Source organism: Podarcis erhardii (assembly GCF_964252035.2).
Source record: "Podarcis erhardii genome assembly, chromosome: 6".
NCBI classification, from domain to species: Eukaryota; Metazoa; Chordata; class Lepidosauria; order Squamata; family Lacertidae; genus Podarcis; species Podarcis erhardii.
The window spans coordinates 71,899,238-71,921,114 of record NC_138510.1 but is presented as its reverse complement, the minus strand read 5'-3'; the positions used below and the strand labels follow the sequence as shown (position 1 = coordinate 71,921,114).

The 21,877-nt window shown below is 44.6% G+C and overlaps 1 long non-coding RNA gene across 1 annotated transcript in view; it reads left to right on the top strand.

Annotated features, from left to right (window-relative positions):
* Nucleotides 1-21,877, top strand: part of LOC309344000 — a 288,311-nt gene that overhangs the window by 47,143 nt on the left and 219,291 nt on the right. The gene's annotated exons all lie outside the window — the stretch shown is intronic.

Below are 21,877 nucleotides of genomic sequence, written 5' to 3'. Positions count from 1 at the left end.
TAAATCTCTCTTTTATCTACTCCCCAAAGAGCAAACATAACAAAGCCCTTTTCAATTAAAAGATGCATCCCCAAGCATAACGCCCACATTTCTCAGCCAGCTTATTTGTCTGACAACAGTGAAAGATACAGTACACAAGCGGCTCCCAAGTTGTCCCGTAAAACAAGTCACCCCACCTCTCCTAAGTATCTGGAAGTGGCATGTTCCAACATTAAATGAATTTCTGTTTTGGACTAAGCTGAAACAGCACCAAGGTAGAACCTCGTTGCCTTTCTCCTGTAGCAACTGCTTAGCATGTAGAAGGTTGCAAGCTCCATTGGCCAAGCCTCCTATTTGAAAACCTGGACAGCCATCGACACCGCCAATCCTGAATTAAGCAGGTTAAAGGCGGCTTCCTATATCCCAAGTCATGTTTGGATGACAGTGTGGTTTAGACCTTTTCAAAATAAAAAGAGAAAAACCCTGGAACCACTCAGCTGATTTGCATCTAACAAGGTGTCATTGAAAGGTCTGTGGCATGTCTCCAAGACCTGAAGGCCGCAATTGAATTAAGTGTGCTCAAGCCAGTTGAGATCTACTGCAAGCTTTATCAAGCATAACTCTTTGTTGGATCTGGGCCACGGCATTTAATTTACCACAAGCGGCTCGTGATTTCAAACGTCTTCATAATACGACGCAGCGCCGTCCAACCCTGCATTGCCGAGATCCTCTGTGAAACCGAAGCAACTGAGCCAATGGCAATCAGAGGGTTCTACATCGCCTCTGCCTCCAGAGCAGCGTCGAAGCATCAAGTTCTTATTGCTGGCATCAGTCACAGACATAATCAAGCTGGTGCGATTTCTGGGAAGTGGATCTTGCATCTTCTCTAGAGGCAAAGCTGAAAACAACTTGCAATCAGGCAACTTCGGTCTTTAATATTAATGTGAAACAGTTACCGTTCAAGGTAAGTCAGGACAAACGCAATGCTAGTCCTGAAAATGCAAGGAAGGAAGGAAGCCCACTCCCCAAATTTACACAGGTGACACTCAGTTTCGCAGGGGTTACAGTCCAGGGATAGCACATGAAGCCCAAATTGCACACAGTCCAAACACATTGGGTTCAGTGGAAAGTGGAATTGCCAAAGTCTCTCTCTCTCCCCCCCCCTTTTTATTTTTTTTACTTTTTTGGCCAAGCTCATAAAACTGAATGTGCACAAGCTGCAAGTTACTTGTATTCTGTAGAATGAGTAACACCTATATGAGTCATCAGGTGCAATCCTAATACCCGGGGGGGGGGGAGATCTGTCTGAGGGGTCACAGGGTTTGGTGGATCTCTTTCCATAGGCAAAGAAGGAGATCCATAGAAAGCTTCAGTGGCAGCACAAAAAGGAGGCATTCAATCAGAGCTCCCTTTAGATTCCAGCTTCCACAATGAAATGTGTGTTTGTCAAATGTGGTATTTTATCCTTTTAAAGTAAGTACCACCTATAGTTGATGTTTGGGGTTTCCATATGGCTGGCAATGATCGAGGCACCCAAAAGCAAAACTGCTGACTTCTCCTAAACTGTCTTAATTTATTAAAAAAATATGTACCATATTTTTCGCTCTATAAGACGCACCAGACCACAAGATGCACCTAGTTTTTGGATGAGGAAAACAAGAAAAAAAGTATTCTGAATCTCAGAAGCCAGAACAGCAAGAGGGATCGCTGTGCAGTGAAAGTAGCAATCCCTCTTGCTGTTCTGGCTTCTGTGAGAGCTGTGCAGCCTGCATTCACTCCATAAGACGCACACACATTTCCCCTTACTTTTTAGGAGGGAAAAAGTGAGTCTTATAGAGCAAAAAATACGGTAAGTGGTTGCTCTTCCAAAATAAAAGTGCATTGCGTCAGACATAGAGCATACATAATTAATCCAGACATCTTAAGCGCCACAAATCAAAAGTATATCAATCAAATCACAAAAAACCCTTCTAAAATATAACTTAAAATTAAGCTGCAAAATTGTACGAAAGATAGCGATCAAGAAACGAGACAGAGAAGAGCAAAACAATCACTGTACAGATGAGGAAAGTTCACTGTTGAGTTCGGAGAAGTAGGGATTGTAAAAGTTTTGAGGCTAGGCAAGTTCTGGCTTGTTTGGCAGAGCAGTTTTCTTTATTGCTATGTGTCTTTATCATTCTCGTTCATTTTTTTCTTTTTCTGAAGGATCTGAGGCCCGAAGCGCTCATTTTGCAATTAGATCCACATATGTCAACAACCTTTTTAAATGCAAAGTACTCTCGGGCGTATTTCACACATAGGCACCATACCATACGAATGAGGCAGAATCGCTTCTATGTTTGTGCTGGTTTCCAGAAAAACTGAGGCAGCAGCTTTCCGCAGTGACCCTAACCGGTATACAGTCATATCTCATGTTATGTCCACTTCATGTTGCGTTCATTCAGGTTACATCCCACGGCGACCCGGAAGTACCAGAAAGGGTTACTTCCAGGTTTCGTCGCTCGTGCATGCGCAGACGCGCAAAATGACGTTGCGTGCATGCGCTGAAGCGGCAAATCGCAACCCGCTCATGCACAGAAGTGCCGCTGTGGGTTGCGTTCTTTTCATATTGCAAACGGGCCTCCGGAACGGATCCCGTTCGCAACCAGAGGTTCCACTGTATATGGAGAGTGTTTCTAGCATTCACCCATTTTCTTGTCACAACTACAATTATGGATCGAGCACTGTTGAATGCTGATAGAAGCCAGGACCATGTGAAGCGGCAAATCTACCCGTGGCATTTGTGGCAAAGAATCATAAAACCATAGAATTGTAGAGTTGGCAGCGACCCCAAAGGTCATCTTTACCTGCTGAGGTCCTAGCTGCCTGTGCACTGTGTTGCCAAAGTGATACATGATCTGGTTATCTCCAGATTGGACTACTGCAATTCGCTCTACATGGGGCTACCTTTGAAGGTGACCCAGGAACCATAAGTAATCCAGAATGTAGAAGCTAGATTGGTGACTGGGAATGGCCACTGGGAGCATATAACACCGGACCTAAAGGCACCCAGTACGTTTCCAAGCACAATTCAAAGTGTTGGTGTTGACCTTTAAAGCCCTAAACGGCCTTGGCCCAGTATACCTGAAGGAGCATCTCCACCCCCATCATTCAGCCAAGACACTGAGGTCCTGGTCTGAGGGCCTTCTGGCAGTTCCCTCGTTGCGAGAAGTAAAGTTACAGGGAACCAAGCAGAGGGCCTTCTTGGTAGTGGCACCCTCCCTGTGGAATGTCCTCCTATCAGATGTCATGGAGATAAACAATGATACGACTTTTAGAAGACATCTGAAGGCAGCCCTGTATAGGAAGTTTTTAATGTTTGATGTTTTACTGTATTTTTATAATTTGTTGGAAGCCACCCAGAGTGACTAGGGCAACCCAGTCAGCTGGCCAGGGCACAAATAACAAAATTATTATCATTATCTAGTCCAACCCTGAGCAATGCAGCAATCTCAACACATGGTGCCCCTTCCCATTTGAAACCATACTGGACCCTGCTTAGCTTTGCAAACAAGCTAGCAGTTTTATTACTGCAGTGTATACAGATTCTTGTTTCACCAGCAGTCCTGCCCATTGCCATATGGTAAGCTGCGGATTTGCATCACAATTGGAACTTATCGTCCAATCCTGTAAACCATTGTGTTCAATTCATTGGTTTACCACACTGGAATATCATCTTGCTTATAAAGTGGCAGTACAATGTATGTACATCCTTACCTGATCTGGGCAATACATTAGAGAACGTCATAAACAACGGTAGGACAGAAGGAAACTTTGTCAGCATAAAAAACGGCAACCTGTAGTATCTAAAGCCAAAGCTATTGTCCATTAATTGCTAGAGAAATACTGGAATTGCAGTAGGCCTTTTTAATTGCTATTTAGGGATTTAATAAGAGAAGAGCTGGTTGGGGTTTTCTTTCTAAAAGAAAGGAAGAAGAATAGTAGGTCTGTAATCAGTCTTACATGCCAATATGGGCTATCATATAAATGACTCGGACACTTTTGCAAATGCATTATTTACTCAATACCGTGTAATGGGTTCAATGCTCCTTTTACATGCTATTATGGAAGTTCATAATTGCATACTTTTCAAACGGGTTATTTCTTTTAGGCAATAGCCTATAATGGTTCTTTCAAAGCTCTTGGGCTTTTATCACATGAAATCCTAAGTAGAAAATGTTTAGTTCACTGCTCATTGACTAATATAGGGCAACAGTACTTCAAAGCTCTTATTGTCTACCAGTTCAGCACAGACAGCTTGCAAGACTTCTTCATTTTCAAGAGCAAAAAACCTTAGGTAAGATGAGCTGGGTGTCCTGCTCATTTTGGATAGATCATGCCTCATCACTGTATACAAGATGCAATTTCATTGAAAAAAATATTTTTTAAAAAATAACAAAATAACATTTCCGTAAGCAAATCATCCTAATTTGCCCATGGGTTGAAAAGTAGGTGATGGTGGTTTTGAACTGGAAAATGGATGGAAGGAAATCTCCCTACAGACTTGCATTCTGAATACAGGAAGATGGAGGAAGAAGCAGAAATGACGAGGATGAGACTGACAAATGCACAGGGATGTTGAGAGCAGAGCTAGCAGTTCCGACTGCGGTCTCCTCCCCTCCGCTTCTCTTAATCGCAGCTAGCCTCCTCTGCAGGGGAGCCAGTGTGGTGTAGTGGTTAACAGAAGAAGAAGAGTTTGGATTTGATATCCCGCCTTTCACTCCCTTTAAGGAGTCTCAAAGCGGCTAACAATCTCCTTTCCCTTCCTCCCCCACAACAAACACTCTGTGAGGTGAGTGGGGCTGAGAGACTTCAGAGAAGTGTGACTGGCCCAAGGTCACCCAGCAGCTGCATGTGGAGGAGCGGAGACGCGAACCCGGTTCCCCAGATTACGAGACTACCGCTCTTAACCACTCTTAACCACTACACCACACTGGCTCCACACCACCACACAGCAATAGACTCATAATCTGGGGAACCGGGTTCGTGTCTCCGCTCCTCCACATGCAGCTGCTGGGTGACCTTGGGCCAGTCACACTTCTCTGAAGTCTCTCAGCCCCACTCACCTCACAGAGTGTTTGTTGTGGGGGAGGAAGGGAAAGGAGAATGTTAGCCGTTTTGAGACTCCTTTGAGTAGTGATAAAGTGGAATATCAAATCCAAACTCCTCCTCTTCTTCTTCTGCATCCTCTGTAATTCAAACACTAGGGAGGACAATCACTGCTCTGGAACAGTAGCACTGTGTTGCATGCTTTTACACAGTGCTATTTTTCTAGAAAAAGATGTGCCGGAACTCACCATGAACACCTCCCTTGTTCTCTTATAATGGCAATGGCGCCCACCTGAGAGGTGCTGGAACTGAGTTCCAGTGAGTTCCTGCTGGGGGGAACCCTGCTTTTACAACAGTGTATATGCACACAATTCTTAGGACAAATCTACTCTAGACTTAAAATGGTACTCAAGCCATCTACCCATGAAATCCCAGGAAATGTATTTCAGCTGGGTAGGGTGGGGTGTTAGAATCCTCAGTGCCTTGATGGGTAATCTGATGGAAAACCAACCCAAGTTTACAACACGGATGTGTCCATCATGCGCTCCCTACTTGGGGCTGAACAAAACCCAATGTTGATTGGTCCTTATGTACTTGTCTTTTCTTTACTAAACTAGCAGTAGCTACATGGGCCCAAATCAGATTGGAAAGATGGAATGAAGCAATGTAACCCTTTGGCCCCCATCCATACTGGCCAATCCAAAGATCTTTCCTGCTGGGGCAAAGAGATCTAAATCATGACCATGACAGGGCAAAGAGTTTAAAGTCCCCCTCTTCCAACAACATGGTACTGCAGGGGTCAGCAAACTTTGTCAGCAGGGGGCCAGTCCACTGTCCCTCAGACCTTGGGGGCCGGACTGTATTTTGAAAACAAAAACAAAAATGAATTTCTATGCCCCACAAATAACCCAGAGATGCATTTTAAATAAAAGGACACATTCTACTCATGTAAAAACACACTGATTCCCGAACCATCCGCGGGCCGGATTTAGAAGGTAATTGGGCCAGATCTGGCCCCCGGGTCTTAGTTTGCCTACCCATGGTATTGATCCTGATCATTTCCCATGGCTGCTTCTGAGTAGCAAAGAAACAAACCTGCAAGGACCAGATATGTGCTTAAGGTTACATCTAGTTTGGCAAGGTTGCATTTGCCAAAATGAGTAAATGATGACTAGCAAAAAAAAAAATGGGGGGAAGGAAATTTATAACCATGACGTTTATAAAATGCAACTTTAACCAAGCTTGGCGAATTTTCGTACCTTTGGGTTTCCCCCCTCTAATTCGGCAAGGTTGTGATACGGCTGTGCTGCAAGATAAAACCGGAATGGCTTATGCACGTAGCATTTAACTTTAAGGATTCTTCATGGAAACTTACATGGCAGATCATTTGCATATTCAATACCAGTGACAATTTACTTCTCCCATCTGAGCAGGGCTTTCAACTGTGCCACTTGAACTAAATTAATAAACAGTAATTACAGAATGTTGTGCGAGCTAGCTGTTGATGTTGAGCAGATTCTAATCAACACCTTCTTTTAAGGGCCAATTAAAGCTGAATGTATGCAATATAAACATCTTCTTGTATTTAGACATGAACTACAGAACAAGTTAGGGAGGGGGGATTTAAAAAATGCAATTACAGCAAGTTGATGATCGAATGGAAAGAAGCAGAGTCTTGCCCTCACACTCCATGAGCGAATTAAACTGAATTCATATCTTGCTGCTCTGTCCCCCACTTACTTTTTGCAATTCATTGCCACAAGATGTGAATATTCAATAACGTTGAAGCTAGATCTCCATAAGAGATGGGAAAGTCTCTACCTCGGACTTAAGATGGTTTAATAGCTGCTGCATCTCAGGGATCACTGGGAAATGTAGTTCTGGACACATGAAGAGCAAAAGATAGAGACTACAATTTAGAGGAGTCTTTCAGGGGAGCCATGACAGTGAAAATGGTATACAATATAAATCTGTAGCATAGATATGCTCCAAAAAGCAGAGAAGAATTTTATGGACTATCTCCAAAGCACAAAAGTTAATACAATTCGCCTCTCGAGGAAAATATTTGGATTCATAGCAGGGTGCCAAATATTTTTCCTGCATTCCCCACCCCTCAACTATTTCCCATCCATTAATAAGAAAAGAAATTACACTCAAAAATTATCAAACGGAAGAGAACAAATCAGTGAGATTCTTATGGATGAGATGCATGGGTTGTTGTTGTTGTTGTTTTGTCATGCTTACCTTATTTTTTGTTGATTCTTGCTTTCATTCTAGAATCCTCTTACCACTGGTCTGCACTCTGCAGCCTTCCTGGGTGCCCATGCTTCAATTGTGCCCAGGGGAACCACACAGCCTTTTCAGGTGCCCATGTTTATATTAAGGCCCATGAGCAGAAATTGTCCCATGGGGCTTTTTCAGATCAGGAGGTCCAGGCAGCCAGGGAGGCTGCAAAGTGCTAGATAAGTGTTCACTTGGGGAGTGGGGAATCACCCTCAATCACCTCACAACAATAAGGTAAGCTCAAAACACTGTACTCACCAAAATTCTAAAATATTCTGAGAATGAGCTACAAAAATGGAAGCCTCCTTCACAGGGGAAGACTTTCAGGAAACCAGAGCACTTGACACAGCACTAGAGCAAGCAGTACAGATGGCAGCGAATCCTGTACAACATCAACAAAAGCACTTAAAATTGCTATCCTTTTATCCACGCAAACACAGCCATAATAAGCATCACATCCAGAATTAGAGAAGCTCTTGTATCAAGACAGCTAGTAAGTTTTGCTTCCCTCATCTAATGGCAGAGCCGGGCATTAGGCAAAGTGAGGTAGCCACCTCAGGCAGATGATTTTGGGGTGGTCATGAAGGGGCAAGACGTTGTCCATTTAATATTTGTTTATTGTACTTTCACAGCCTGGGAGAGAGGCTAGTGGGATTTTTCTGACTCTGGTACCAAAACAACTTGAGGGACAAGACTTGAATGTGGAAATGGAAAGCCTCTGCTGAAAACCCCAAGAAACCCCTGCATATGTGAATGGCTTAACTCATGTCCCCAAGCTTTCAAATATGTGCCTCTGCTGCCAAGCTGCTGCTTCTTTCCCAGGCCCAAACGGGATGTTTGCTTAATTACGTGACATCCAGCTATGTATCTTGTTTTCTCTCCAGCCATTTCAGGCACAAGGGAGACCAGTTCTTACAGGGAACACAGCAAGCGGGGAGGAGAAGCTTATCTCTCCATTCCTCTGCCACAAGCAGAATGGAAAACAGCTGCCCCTCTGGGCACAGCTAGGAGCCTGGGGAGGGGGACTTTCCAATGGGATGCCATGCAGAGGGCCTGGTCTCCATGCTGGTCATATGGGGGGAAAGAGATTAGTCTTCAATCCCTGCGGACTGACTTCCCGGCAAGAATCAGGCTCTCCAGTGCCTGTAACTATTGAAAGAAAAGAAGTTATGCAGTTGCATAACTGCAGGAGCACACCCTGGAGAACAGCCACCAGTCAGTGTGGATGAAAGTGAGGTGGAATCTAGACACATATTAAAAACGCTGTGAAAATGCTTTTTTAAAAGAAATATTAAAAATATATACTGTATTGAATTTGCCATTAAGCTCACGATCGTCATCTAGTGTCACTTTTGAATACAGTGGTACCTCTGGTTAAGTACTTAATTTGTTCCGGAGGTCCATTCTTAACCTGAAACTGTTCTTAACTTAAAGCACCACTTTAGCTAATGGGGCCTCCTGCTGTTGCTGTGCCGCCAAAGCACGATTTCTGTTCTCACCCTGAAGCACTATTTCTGGGTTAGTGGAGTCTGGAACCTGAAGCGTATGTAACCTGAAGCGTATGCAACCTGAGGTACCACTGTAATGCACTTAAAACGTTATATTTGCAGCTGTATAGCTGAGTCCTGAGCTGGATAGACCAGGGGTCTGATTCTGCATACATGAGTTTCCTGTGTTCCCTTGTCCAGAAGAGCAAAAGGAAGCTCATCTGTCACTTTAAACTGAGGCAGAGGAGAAGGGCATACCAGCGTATGAGAGCCAGTGTGGTGTAGTGGTTAAGAGCGGTAGAATCGTAATCTGGTGAACCGGGTTCGCTTCCCCGCTCCTCCACATGCAGCTGCTGGGTGACCCTGGGCCAGTCACACTTCTTTGGAGTCTCTCAGCCTCACTCACCTCACAGAGTGTTTGCTGTGGGGGAAGAAGGCAAAGAAGAATGTTAGCCGCTTTGAGACTTCTTTGGGTAGTGATAAAGCAGGATATCAAATCCAAACTACCCTCCTCCTCCTCCTCCTCCTCCTCCTCCTCCTCCTCCTCCTCCTCCTCCTTTCAACTTTTCCCCATACAAAACTGGGATGCGTGTCTTCCGGGATGCGCTCCCAGTCGAGTCATGTGACCAACGCCTTGCTCTCCCCCCCAAAAAAGTGCTGTTTGGGGGGCAACATCTCACGCGGCACCAAAAAATGTGTGTGAGTGCCACACAAGATGTCAGTCCTGAGAAAAGTGCTTTTTCAGGGCGAGAGCAAGGCGTGAGATCGCAGCACCCAAAATGGCTGCCGAGATCTCGTGTTGAAAAAAAGGGATGAGGTGGAAAAGGGTGCCATTTCAGCCCTGGTTGCTTATGTGAGCAGGTAAAAGTATGTAAGCATTGGCTGGCTTGTTCCCCAACATGTGATGGGGGATGGCAAGAAAGAAAATCACCGTCTTCATCTTCTGCCTCATGAATGTACCTTGCCTAGGGGGAGGAGAGTGTTGGGTAGAGCTGCCATACGTCTGGATTTTCCCAGACATTACGTCCGGGGGGAATTTCCGAAATGTGGCACTGGTTTTTACTTTTTGAAATATGCCAACCTCCCATGAAGAATGCAACCCCTCAGAATTAAGGAAAGGGGGAGAAAAGGGAAAAGCTAGCCTTTTCTAGTGTTTGGAGTTTGATAAGCTCAGCTACATGCCCCAACAAAAACCAACAAGGCATAGCCATTCTGGGAAGTTGGGTAGGCCCTACCCTTGGTATCCTAGCAACCTGATGCTTCCTATTGCAACATAGACGTGCTATCCTGCATGTTATGACTGTCTCCCACTGGCACAATAGGAAAACGCTGCGTCCCCATCTCCAAGTCCAGTCTAGCTACAGTTAGTGGTACACTCTGCTCTCTACCGCCTACTCGTCTTCCCTCTTGCTCACGGAATTATTTTTGAATTCTGATCTGTGGAGAGGGTGCAGTATTTTGCCTGGTCATGTAGCGGTGATTGCTGTAGTCTAGCCTATGGCGGAAGGGAGATTGCTAACGTGTTTAGGTGACTGTAAAGGCAGAATCAGGAGATATACACGACAAACTAATTAGTCTAGCAATACAATTGTCCGAGGGTATTCAAAAAGCCCCTGTCCATGTATCAGATCTTGAAATACGGTTTAGAGTAGGAACAGGGCATGGGAAGGACAAAATCTTTTTTCAACCCAGGAATCCACAGCCATCCCTGGGTGGGCTTGAACCACCAACCTTCTGGTTAATCCACTGGCTTCTTTGCAGTGACAATAAATGTTGAGATGCTTCCTTCCTTCCTTCCTTCCTTCCTTCCTTCCTTAATGTTTATAGAACTCCAACTCATAAAAAATCAAGACACTGTATAATATAATCATTAAAACTTCATAAAGCCATAAAATTATAAAAGCATAAATTACAGATGCTGACCACATTGCTATACCTAAGCATTATTTGTCTGCCTGCCCATCTACTTGTTCAACTAGTCTGGTCTAATCTAACATAATCTGTTTTGTTTTCTCACATTCAGCTCTGCTCCTTTTGTTAATAAATTAAATCCAGTCCCTTGGGCACTTTCAAACCTAGAATATTGGTTTTCCGTTTTGGACAAGTGTCTTATGTATATATGTGTGTGTGTGTGTGTGTGTGTGTGTGTAAACAAAAACTCAAGACTGGTTAGTTTTACCATCTCTGACATCACAAAGCAAGCCCGGGTCTCAACACTTTTCTGTGTACGCCCCAAATTCCATGCATAACTCTAACGGGTGATTAGTCCAATTAAATGGACAGCAATTTCAATGGCTTATGCAAGAGTAGATGGCACACAATATGCAATTTCAACTCTCTCTCTCCCCTCTCTCTCTACAGTCAGGGTTTTCAATCCTGCCACGAACTAAATCATTTTATCAGTTCCTTCTTCCGTCTTTTTAAACTTGTCCCATTAAACTACAGACCTGGAACATATTCATGAATAAGTTTCTTTCGGCTTTAACTCTAGTAGTTCCTGACATAACAAAAAAAACTGGTAATTAACTGGCTCGGAGACTTTTACAATAGCCTCTTTAAATAAGTTCCAGTATGTGGCATTTGCAGCATGGACTCTGCACTGCTGATACTGCTGCAATACACCCTCTATTAAACAAGCTGTATTGCTCTGAATCATCTATATCTAATAGCTGTGGGGGGTTTTTTGTTTTGTTTTGGTTTTTTTGTTCTGCAGCTTTATCTGAGAAACACTGAGAAGTCCTCTCTGCTTTTCAGATTGTTCCAGACCTTTTGCAGGAGGTTGGAGGATATAACGTTCATGCATTTGTGCTAGCCATGTGATCCAACGTTCTTTGCCGCCCCCATGGGCTGGAAGAAGACAGGGGCAAGCGTTGCTTGCTGGGGATAGATATATTGGGTGCACAAAGTGACATGGCCATAGCCACACACTCCTACAAGCCCATAACTTCCAAGAGGAGAGCAAGTCATCACTATTTCTTTAAAAATAAAATAAAATAGGAAGGCGGAAATCCCATTGTCAGTGCTCCCTTCCAGTAAGATTACTAAGATACCCAAATCACTTACTTCATTCCCTTGCAGCCTAACAATGCAAATTTGGAAGCAAATCCTATCATGTCCTTTGAGTGGAATCATAGCATCATAGAGTTGGAAGGGACCACGAGGGTCATCTAGTCCAACCCCCTGCCATGCAGGAATCTTTTGCCCAACGTGGGGCTCAAACCCCCATCTGTTGACATAAGTGCTATATGGATGGCACAGATTCAAAGGCTTAGATATATTTAAAATTATATTGTAAAGAAACAAAAGCAGTGTCTTGTAACAGCACTGTGTGTGTATGGGATGAGGGAAATAATATTTATTATTACTGGAAAGCTGTCAATTGCATTCAATAGAAATTAATATCCAGATTAACCCTAGGGAATAACCAAGACACAACATGCAGCAGACTTCTGTTCAAATAAATGGTTCATGAGTAATTGAGCAGGTACTTCCTTCATAGATTTCCTCTGTCTGATTGTTATTTTTGTTTTTGTTTTTTAAAAAAGAGCTGCAAGAAATCCACTCCAGTTCTTCTCACAATTGTGATATGATTTGCGAAACAATCATATTTTACAGACCAAAGCTGCATCTGTATTGTTTCCTTATTCTTCAGCATTGTCTCCTTCATCTGAAATGTCACAATAAAAAAGTGTTTTTAGACTACAAACCTCATACCAGTGATGTAACTTTTTCTAAACAGTGCAGCCAACTCAAAACGGAACTCTAAAATAATCTCAGACATAGTAATTGTGGGTTCCAACTTGCTGAAGGTATCAGCAGACCGAATTGCACTATTGTTCATGGAAGACGTATGTGCTTAAACAGCTGTTAGAATGAATAGTTTTAACATATTAATAGTGAACTATTTTTTCCAAGCACCAAGCCAAAATAGGGCTACCCACACAACAAAGGGAGGTGTCCTCTTCTGGTCTGGTGAAGAAGTCCATTGGGCAAGGTAGGTCAGGTGTTGCCACTCCATGGAGAGTCCGAAGTACAACTTCCTCCAAGAAAGACTAGAGGTCAATGGTCACCTTTTGAGTCTCCACCTCCAGCCCCCCTCGCCTAGGCTCCACCCTGTTTGTAAGAATGGCGGTCCCTTAAAGGGCCAACCCTTAGCAGAAATTTGCAATAAAACTCTGGTGAATTTTGGGGAGGGGCTTCTTTTAAAGGGATGTTGAAATGTGAAGAGGTGAACAAACAACAAAAACCACCACGGAGTAACTCAGAGAAACTGAACTTGCCAGATTTGTCCATTCTCTAGTTAGGTGTCAGCTTTAGTGATCCATTTCTAACACTTCATTTCTCCACATTATGTCTGACTATGGATGGTATACAGTGGGTGATACGTAGAATGAAGTGTGCGAGAAAAGCTCTGTATTCAAGAGGGAAGTAGGAAGAAGCCCTAAGTCATACTGACCTCCATATAAAGTATGGATCTTCTCAGTGGCATAGCGTGGGGGGTGCAGGGGGGGCCAGCTGCACCAGGCGCAACATTTGGGGGGGGCGCTCGAACTTGCAGCTCTCTGCCCCTACCTGGCTCACCCACTCTCTCTCACTGCAGTGCTGGCTGTGCGAATCATATCCGAGCTGCCGGGTCACCGCCCACTGTGGAGGGGGAGGGTGCCAGGCGTGCGTTGCGGTGCGGAGCGGAGAGAGAGCGAGGGAGGGACTATCTGGGGGAGGGACAGTGCAGTGGCCGCCCAGCGCAGCGCTGAGTGCGGGAGAGAACCACACCCGACCAGCCCAGGCAGCAGCAAGAAGAAGCTGGCAGCGGCGGCAGGTTAGGGGTTAGGGGCGCAAATTACTTGCCTTGCCCTGGGTTAGGGGGCGCAAATTACTTGCCTTGCCCCGGGTGCTGACAACCCACGCTACGCCGCTGGATCTTCTCAGTTCTCTTTTCCCAAGCCTTCAACCAGATACTAGTCACAGGTTTCCCTACTTGACGGGCTAGAACGCTGAACATACAGTTTCTTGGTGTCGCCTTTAGTGCTTGCATAGTGAGCCCACAAAGCTGCAATTTGGACCGTCGTGACTCCCAGCTACCCCTTATTATTTAAATTTTGATATGGGCTTTCAGACATTCCTATGAAGATATACTCTGGCTCCAGATCTTTACATAAGCAGACCTTTACATGAGGATGCTTAAGTATTTTTAGAAATCTAATGAATGTGTGTGCGCACTTGAATACACAGAGATAAATAGCAGATCACCTGGCAACCAGGAAGCCCAAGCCACCGAATTTTAGCTAATTCTGCTAATAAAAGGAAAGAATTTGTAGGGGAGGGACTAGGGAGAAACATCACCTACCTGGACATCACCTACCTCCAGTGAAAATAGGGACATCCTATTCCATACCCTCCAACATTTCTCTGATAAAAATAGGGACGTCCAGTGCTGTTTTTCTAGAAAAAGTGGTGCCACAACTCACAACGAAAGCTTCCTTTGTTGGCTTATTATGGCAATGGTGCCCACCTGAGAGGTGCCAAAACTGAGTTTCAATGAGTTCCGGTAGGGAGGGGGGGAAGCCCTGGTGATGTCCTATGCCATACCCTCCAACATTACTATGATGGAGATAGGGACGTCCTACTGTATCTTCCAACATTTCCCCATTGAAAATATGGATGTCCTAAGAAAAAGCGGGACATTCCAGGATCAAATCAGAAATCAGGATGGCTTCTGTAAACCCGGGACTGTCCCCAGAAAATAGGGACACTTGGAGCGTCTGCATGTGTGTTCCTAATGCAGAGGGTTCCCCACAAAGGGTCCCCACTTCAGCTTGGTGATCATTACTGCAGCTGTATCCGTAGCAGCTGCTGAGATCCCCTTCTTAAACACACAAAGTGGTCGGTTGGGAGTCATGGCATGGTATTTTTATCTCAGTTCCTCCGGCTCCCTTTCAATCTCTTGCTCATCTTGTACATTCAGGACCTACCTTTTAAATATTTTCAGGAGGGTTTGGGGTTTTTTTTTTTGTTTTGTTTTGTTTTTGGGCTGAGGCTTTTCCCTCCTTCAGATTATATTTCCTCTCTTCCTGTGCAGGTTCATTGGAAACCTTTGTTAGCTGCTAGATGAGATCTGTTTAGCTTGTTTGGGCTTGGTATCAAAGGAAGCTTGACTCCGAGAAGGGAATGATTACATCAAGGCCTATAAAAGACCCCAAAGCTATTGCTACCCCAGTTTTTATTCCTATGCACATGGGGACTCATTAGTTTCTACAGGTAATTCTGTCGGTGCTGAAAGATCCCATATCACTAAATCTAGCATTCATGTATGGGATCCTTTGCATGGCTTCTCCTTCTCATTTCATCCCTCGGCAGAAAGGCACGTTTGAGCCATCAAGAATGATGAATTCAGTCTAGGGCTGTTTCTTCTCCCTCACAGCAGTTATTTCCTCTTGATTATTTTAAATCTATTGTATTTTAACTTATTTTCAGTCTGAAGCCCAAGGAAAGCCTTGAAGTAGCTAGCACAGTGTGATAAAAGTCTGCAAAATGTTTTTTTGCAAATTTCATTCATTCTAACAGGTAGCAAAATTTCAAAGCACTCCACTGGGACACTAAAATGGAGAGGGCTTACATTGGCAAGGAGGAATAGAGCTTGGCTCTGCAGCTAAGAATGTCTTCCGTTTCTTTAATTTTTAGCACTTTCAGAAAGGTAAGGTGTGCTTTTGCCCCTTCAGTGTTCTATGTGTGAAAAATCAATTTCTTATTGGGTTAAGTGTGCATATTTCGCTACCAAGATTTCCATTAACAATTTCTGGGCCTTAAAAAAAACACCCAAAAAAACCTCCCACCTATTTTATCTGGGGACCTGCTTTCTTCCTAAATCTGGCCACTGTGAAATTAACAAAAGCAGATTCACAACGTAATGTCAAAGGCTTCTCCTATTTCTCAGAGTTAAACTGGACTACAGGCCGATGCAGGTAATTTTGACATTTTTCTCAATGAAAAGCAGAAGGCTGGGTGAGGGAGGTGGCTTAACCTTTCACCACGGACAATTTTCCATTCAAAAATCACACATACCCACCTGCTTCCCCACACACCACACACCACCCCTTGGAAGAGAAAAAGAGCTTGGGCTTGAATATGTGAGTTGAGAAAGGCCAGTAGAGAAAGAGCTAAGCACTCTCTCTCTCTCTCTGCCACTCCTCCAATAAAAAATGAAGGCGGAAAAAACTGATTGAAGTGAGTGGTTTTTGAGTATGTCGAGGGATAAAGATTTAACACCACCCACCCAGCCCTTGCCTTGCTAACCTTGTTCTCCTTCCTAGGGTGAGGGAGCCCTGGCAGACAGGGCTGAGCGTGGGTTCCATTCTGCTTTTGCACCTGTAAGTGGCAGACAGAGAAAAATATATGAAAGAAAAGGCTGGTGAGCCCTGTTGGATCGGAGCAAAGGTTCATTTAGCGCAGCGTCCCATTTCCCAATCGGCTAGCCAGATGCTTCTGGGATATCTACAAGTACGAATTGTCTTCTTGCACCAGGAGCTGATATGCTGAGGTTTTCAGAGTACAGTCACACCTCATGTTACGTCCGCTTCATGTTACATTCTTTCAGGTTACGTCCCGCGGCAACCTGGAAGTACCAGAAAGGGTTACTTCCAAGTTTCGCCACTCGCACATGCGCAGAAGCGCAAAATGAAATCACGTGCATGCGCAGAAGCGGTGAATCGCAACCCGCGCGTGCGCAGATGCGCCGCTGCAGGTTGCGCTCTTTTCGTGTTGCGAACAGGCCTCCGGAATGGATCCCTTTTGCAACCAGAGGTACCACTGTACAGTGGAACCTTGGTTCTCCAATGCCTTGGTAGTCAAACATTTTGGCTCCCAAACGCTGAAAACCCGGAAATAAGTGCTCCAGTTTTTGGAACTTGAACATCCGGTGCTGTTGTCGGCTATTGTTTCCCGGGCGCCTGCGCCAATCAGAAGCCGCACCTTGGTTTTCAAATGTTTCGGAAGTCGAATGGACTTTTGCAGCAGATTACGTTTGAGAACCAAGGTTCCACTGTACAGTGGTACCTCGGGTTAAGAACTTAATTCGTTCTGGAGGCCCGTACTTAACCTGAAACTGTTCTTAACCTGAAGCACCACTTTAGCTAATGGGGCCTCCTGCTGCTGCCACCGGAGCACAATTTCTGTTCTCACCCTGAAGCAAAGTTCTTAACCTGAAGCACTATTTCTGGGTTAGCGGACTCTGTAACCTGAAGCGTATGTAACCCGTGGTACCACTGTACTTTGTTTTGTCTGCCCTGCATCTACTTCCAATCATTTTTATTCGATGACTCTAAATTCTAGAGTTATGGAGGAAAGAGAGAAGTAACATTCCTTCTGTCCTCTTTATCTACACCAGGGATGGGGAATCTGTGTTCCTCCTTGGAAGCTACATCCACCCCCTCCTTGGCAGCCCCCCACCCAAATGCCACCTTCATAGCAGCTTCTTGGCAAACAGGAGGCACTGCGGGTCTCCTCTCACCCTTGTTCCCAATATAGATCTAGGTGCATTACTGTGACTAAATGTCTTGGGCCAGCCCTGCTTCTTTGGTTTATGGTTGTAGCCTAAAAGTAATGGGAAAAGATAAAAGCAGAACATAAAACATCTTTTGGAAAACTCTTCTGCTGATTCCTGGTCAAAGAATGCTAGCAAAGCAGGGAAGGTAGTGGTGTAGTGGTTAAGAGTGGTGGACTCGTAATCTGGTGAACCGGGTTCGCTTCCCTGCTCCTCCACCTGCAGCTGCTGGGTGACCTTGGGCCAGTCACACTTCTCTGAAGTCTCTCAGCCCCACTCACCTCACAGAGTGTTTGTTGTGGGGGAGGAAGGGAAAGGAGAATGTTAGCCACTTTGAGACTCCTTCGGGTAGTGATAAAGCGGGATATCAAATCCAAACTCTTCTTCCTCTTCTTCTAGAAGATAACAGAGTGGTTCTTCTGAGGGAAGACACTGGTGGGAACAAGTTACCAGGAAAACACTGGGATTCTTACAGACCCTGGAACAAGGAGAGGAGGAAGTTTGATTAGGGAAAAGTGGATGAGGAAGAGGTGGATACATAAAGTGCTCCAAAATCCCTCTGGGCCAGGGCTTTTTCCCAGCAGTGACTCAGTTCCGGCACCTCTCAGGTGGGCGCCGTTGCCATTCTAAGAGAAGAAGGGAGGTGTTCATGGTGAGTTCCGGCACATCTTTCTAGAACAAGAGCACTGCTCTGGACCACAAAAACGTGTCCGTAAGGCATCTCCTCTTCCCGGAGGGGAGGGGTTGTGAGTGGGAGCGGCTTCCCGCAGCAGCAGGGAGGCGTAGTCGGCTCCCTGCTTCTGATTTGCCCCGCTGCCGCAACCAAGCCATTCAGCCAGCCAATAGGGCTGGCTGGTGGGCGGGGTTAGCTGCATTTAAGCAGCCGCGGCAGCGCTCTGTCTCCAGTCTGTTCCGGCGGTCGTGGATCCTGTCTGATGCCCTGCTGGTGGCTAGAGCCACGGCACGCCCCCCGGCTGACATCATGGGGAAGCTTCCAGTTGTATTTGCATCAACAAGCTCCTCCCACTGGTTGTTAACCCTGAAATGACTGCCTGCTGAGCAGAGTGGAGTCATGTATTGCTGTTTTATCCAATGCCTAAGCCAATACACCTCACATGCTGTAACCAATACAGTTATGGCCTTATTTTGCCCATTAACCAAAAATAATGTGTCTTTGTGTCTTATTATAAGTCTATGCAGGTGGCGGGTCCTCGAGCCACAACAGTGGACAACTGAAAAAAAGACAAGGTAACTTCACACGCCAGCCATGCATGCAGCCTAGGCTAGCAGAATGAGCGCTCTCTCCACCTCCAATTACGAGACAACGCTAGCTGCAGAGTTGTTAAAGCAAAAGCATCAAACAGCCTTTGGATAAAGAATGACTACTACGTTCAGCATTAAAGGCGAAAATGAAGTGCAAATTTATAGGAAGGAGTACTAAGTTTTCTTTAATTGTGTTTCATCCTTCCTAATAATTTTTCATATTGTGCCGTTTTTAATTCTCAAAGTGCACGGAGCCACCAATTTCAGGATACCATTAGCAGCAGTTTGGAAACGTTTCCAATAGGAGTCCACACAGAAATGTTTCTTGCTAAGTAGTTCTAGGATACTTGCGCCTGATAGGTTTCCCCATCTTCTCTGTTTTGTCTTTGATATAATTTTTAATGCTTCTTATTTCTCTTGATCCCTTTGGCTAACATGAACTTTGTGGGACCTTTGTAGTTTACAGCATCACAGTACTTCCCAAGGTTTTTTTCCCCCATAGACATTAATTAATTGCCCTGCTCTGCCAAAAAAAAGGGTGTAAATATAATCAGTTGAAGTTGTGTTTTACAGATGGGGAAGTAGAGCGGGGAGGGGGGCAGAATCTGCCGAAGGCCACAAAGTCTGTCTCTCTTCCTCCCTCCCCACTCTCTCCCCCCACCCTCTCTCCCTCTCCCAAAATAACTCACATTTCTGATTTTTTTATAAAAAAAAATCTATACTTGGACCACTAGAGGATTCTATTTTCATTTTCCCCCTCCCGCCCTCTTTAGAATTCTCTTTTAAAGAAACAGGAAACAAATAATCTGTTGAGGGCAGCAAACGCTCTCATCTCATTTTCTACATCAATTAGAAGGCTGCACGCTTTTATTGCTGACTTTAGATCTTCCGTTTATGTATCCCTGTACCTCAGGGAGAAACTCCCCTGTTAGCATCTTGAGGAGATATAAATATGGGCTTCTTAGGTCCCTGTGATAGCCCACAGAGCTGAAAACAAGGTGAGCCATTTGCCTTTAGGATGTGGTTTTCAGATCTCACCTCAAGTGCCACCAGCACAATGTCCATTCGTTACTTTGCGAAGGTGAGGCTTAGAGAAAGAGATGGCCTTTGGGGGGGGGCGATTTTGTATGTCATGAAACTGCCAAACGTTTCAGGTCTCCGTCTACACTAGCGCAAACCTCACAAGGCGGAGTTATTCCGGGTTATCATAGCTGACTCCATGATCCGCAGTACAGCAAGATTGTCCCAAGAAGTGCTATCACTTCTTGAAGAGTTCAATCATGTTCATTCCTCTAATTTTCAGGAGCCCGTCAAGTGGGTCTGGCCTACAAGCCAACTGACATTTCCATTTAGCCAACTAAGAACCTCTTCCCTAGGCATAGGCAAACTCAGCCCTCCAGATGTTTTGGGACTACAGCTCCCATCTTCCCTAGCTAACAGGACCAGGGGTCAGGGATGATGGGAATCTGGAGGGCCGAGTTTGCCTGTGCCTGCTCTTCCCCTTGTTGCAGACTTCCAAGTGTCCCTATTTTCCACGGATGTCCCTGATTTATAGAAGCCGTCCCGGTGTCTGATTTGATCCCAGAATGTCCCACTTTTCCTTTCCAAGCTGTGTGTCACGACACGCTAGCGTGTCAGCTGCAGTGTGTAGTTGTGTCCTGGGAATTGTAGTTTTACAGAGCTATAGTTCCCAGCACCCTTAACAAACAACAGGATTCTTGGGTAGTGTGTGTGTGTGTGTGTGTGTGTGTGTGTGTGTGTGTGTGTGCTTCAAATGTATCGGGTATACACAGCCTTAGACTCTTTGTTATCATTCAAGCAGCAACCATGGTGGAATCTACACGCATATAAAAAATGCTGTGAAAATACTTTTTTAAAAATATGTTTTGAAAAATACATTGGATTTGTCATAGCTCCCTTTCACCATCTGGTGTCACATTTGTATGTTGCACTTTACAACGCATTTAAAACATTTCATTTGCAGCTGTATAGCTGAGTCCATAGGATGGTGAGACTTATAGAAAATTCAATGTATTTTTTAAAACGCTTTTTTAAAAAAACCACTTTCAGGACTTTTTTAATATGTATGTAGATTCCACCCTTCTCAGCTTGTCAAACAGCTTCTCAGAGCTGTTGTGTCCAAGCCTGAATATAGCTCTTCAAATGAAAACTTAGCAATGCTGATTGAAGAGCTACTTCCCAAATCATGGTTTATTTTTTGCTACATACTGGTATATCATCATATACTTGTGCTTTTGGTGTGTCGTTCATCTGTGTGAGATGTTACATTTGACTTTACTGGGTTTCCTATTGCTGCATGCTTGCTTCGGCTATTTGCTCAGCTCTCCAGTTTACTAAGTTCATGTTTAATTTTAGCTTGTTGTCTCAAGCATCCTTCCCCAACCTGATGCTGTGTCCAGGTATTTTGGACCACAGCTTCCATCGTCCCTGACTATCACCTATGCTATAGAAGTTGTCATTCAACATATCTGAACAGAAGCAGGTTGGGGATGACCTTAGCGCTCCTCTCCTCTATTATGTTTAGAGAGAGTTATGTAATGCTAGGGTTGCCATATTCCCAAAGTTAAAAGTTGTGCTTTGGTCAAAGTTGAGCTTTGAGGTGGGGGGGGGAGCATCTCCCCAAAATTTAACCGTTTTTCTTTTTCATTTATTTTTTAAAATTTTTGTTTGTTTACAAAAAAAGCCTTCTTGCCATATGTCCAGGTTTTCCCGAGAAGACCCAGACATATGGCAGCCCAATCTAACACTGTCTCTTCTTCAGTGTTCATGGAAAAGGAGAGAGAGACTTGTAAAGTTTAGAATCATCCAAATGGCCCTGTTATCTGTCTAAAACCATAGCCAAATGACTCCTTCTTGGCGCTCACCCGTTCTATACCTTTTTACACAAATGACCTAAACCGGTCAGGTTCACATGTCCCCCGAGATGATCGCATTTCAGTGCTTCAAAAGAGCTTTGGTCTGCACAGCCCTGTAGCAGCAAATTTACACTTCAAAAAGCAGACAGCTTTCCCCCACATCTTATTCACTTAATGGGTGAGAATGTAAAATTAGTTCCGTTGCTGATGAGGACCTTGAGCCAAATGAAAAGTGTTCATTTGTCAGCACAGACGTACTGCCTGCATCATGATTATATAGCTAATCCAATAACGGCTCTTGATGCCGAACATTTATTTATACACAGCACATATTGTTATCTGTTGATCATCGGGAGTCTACA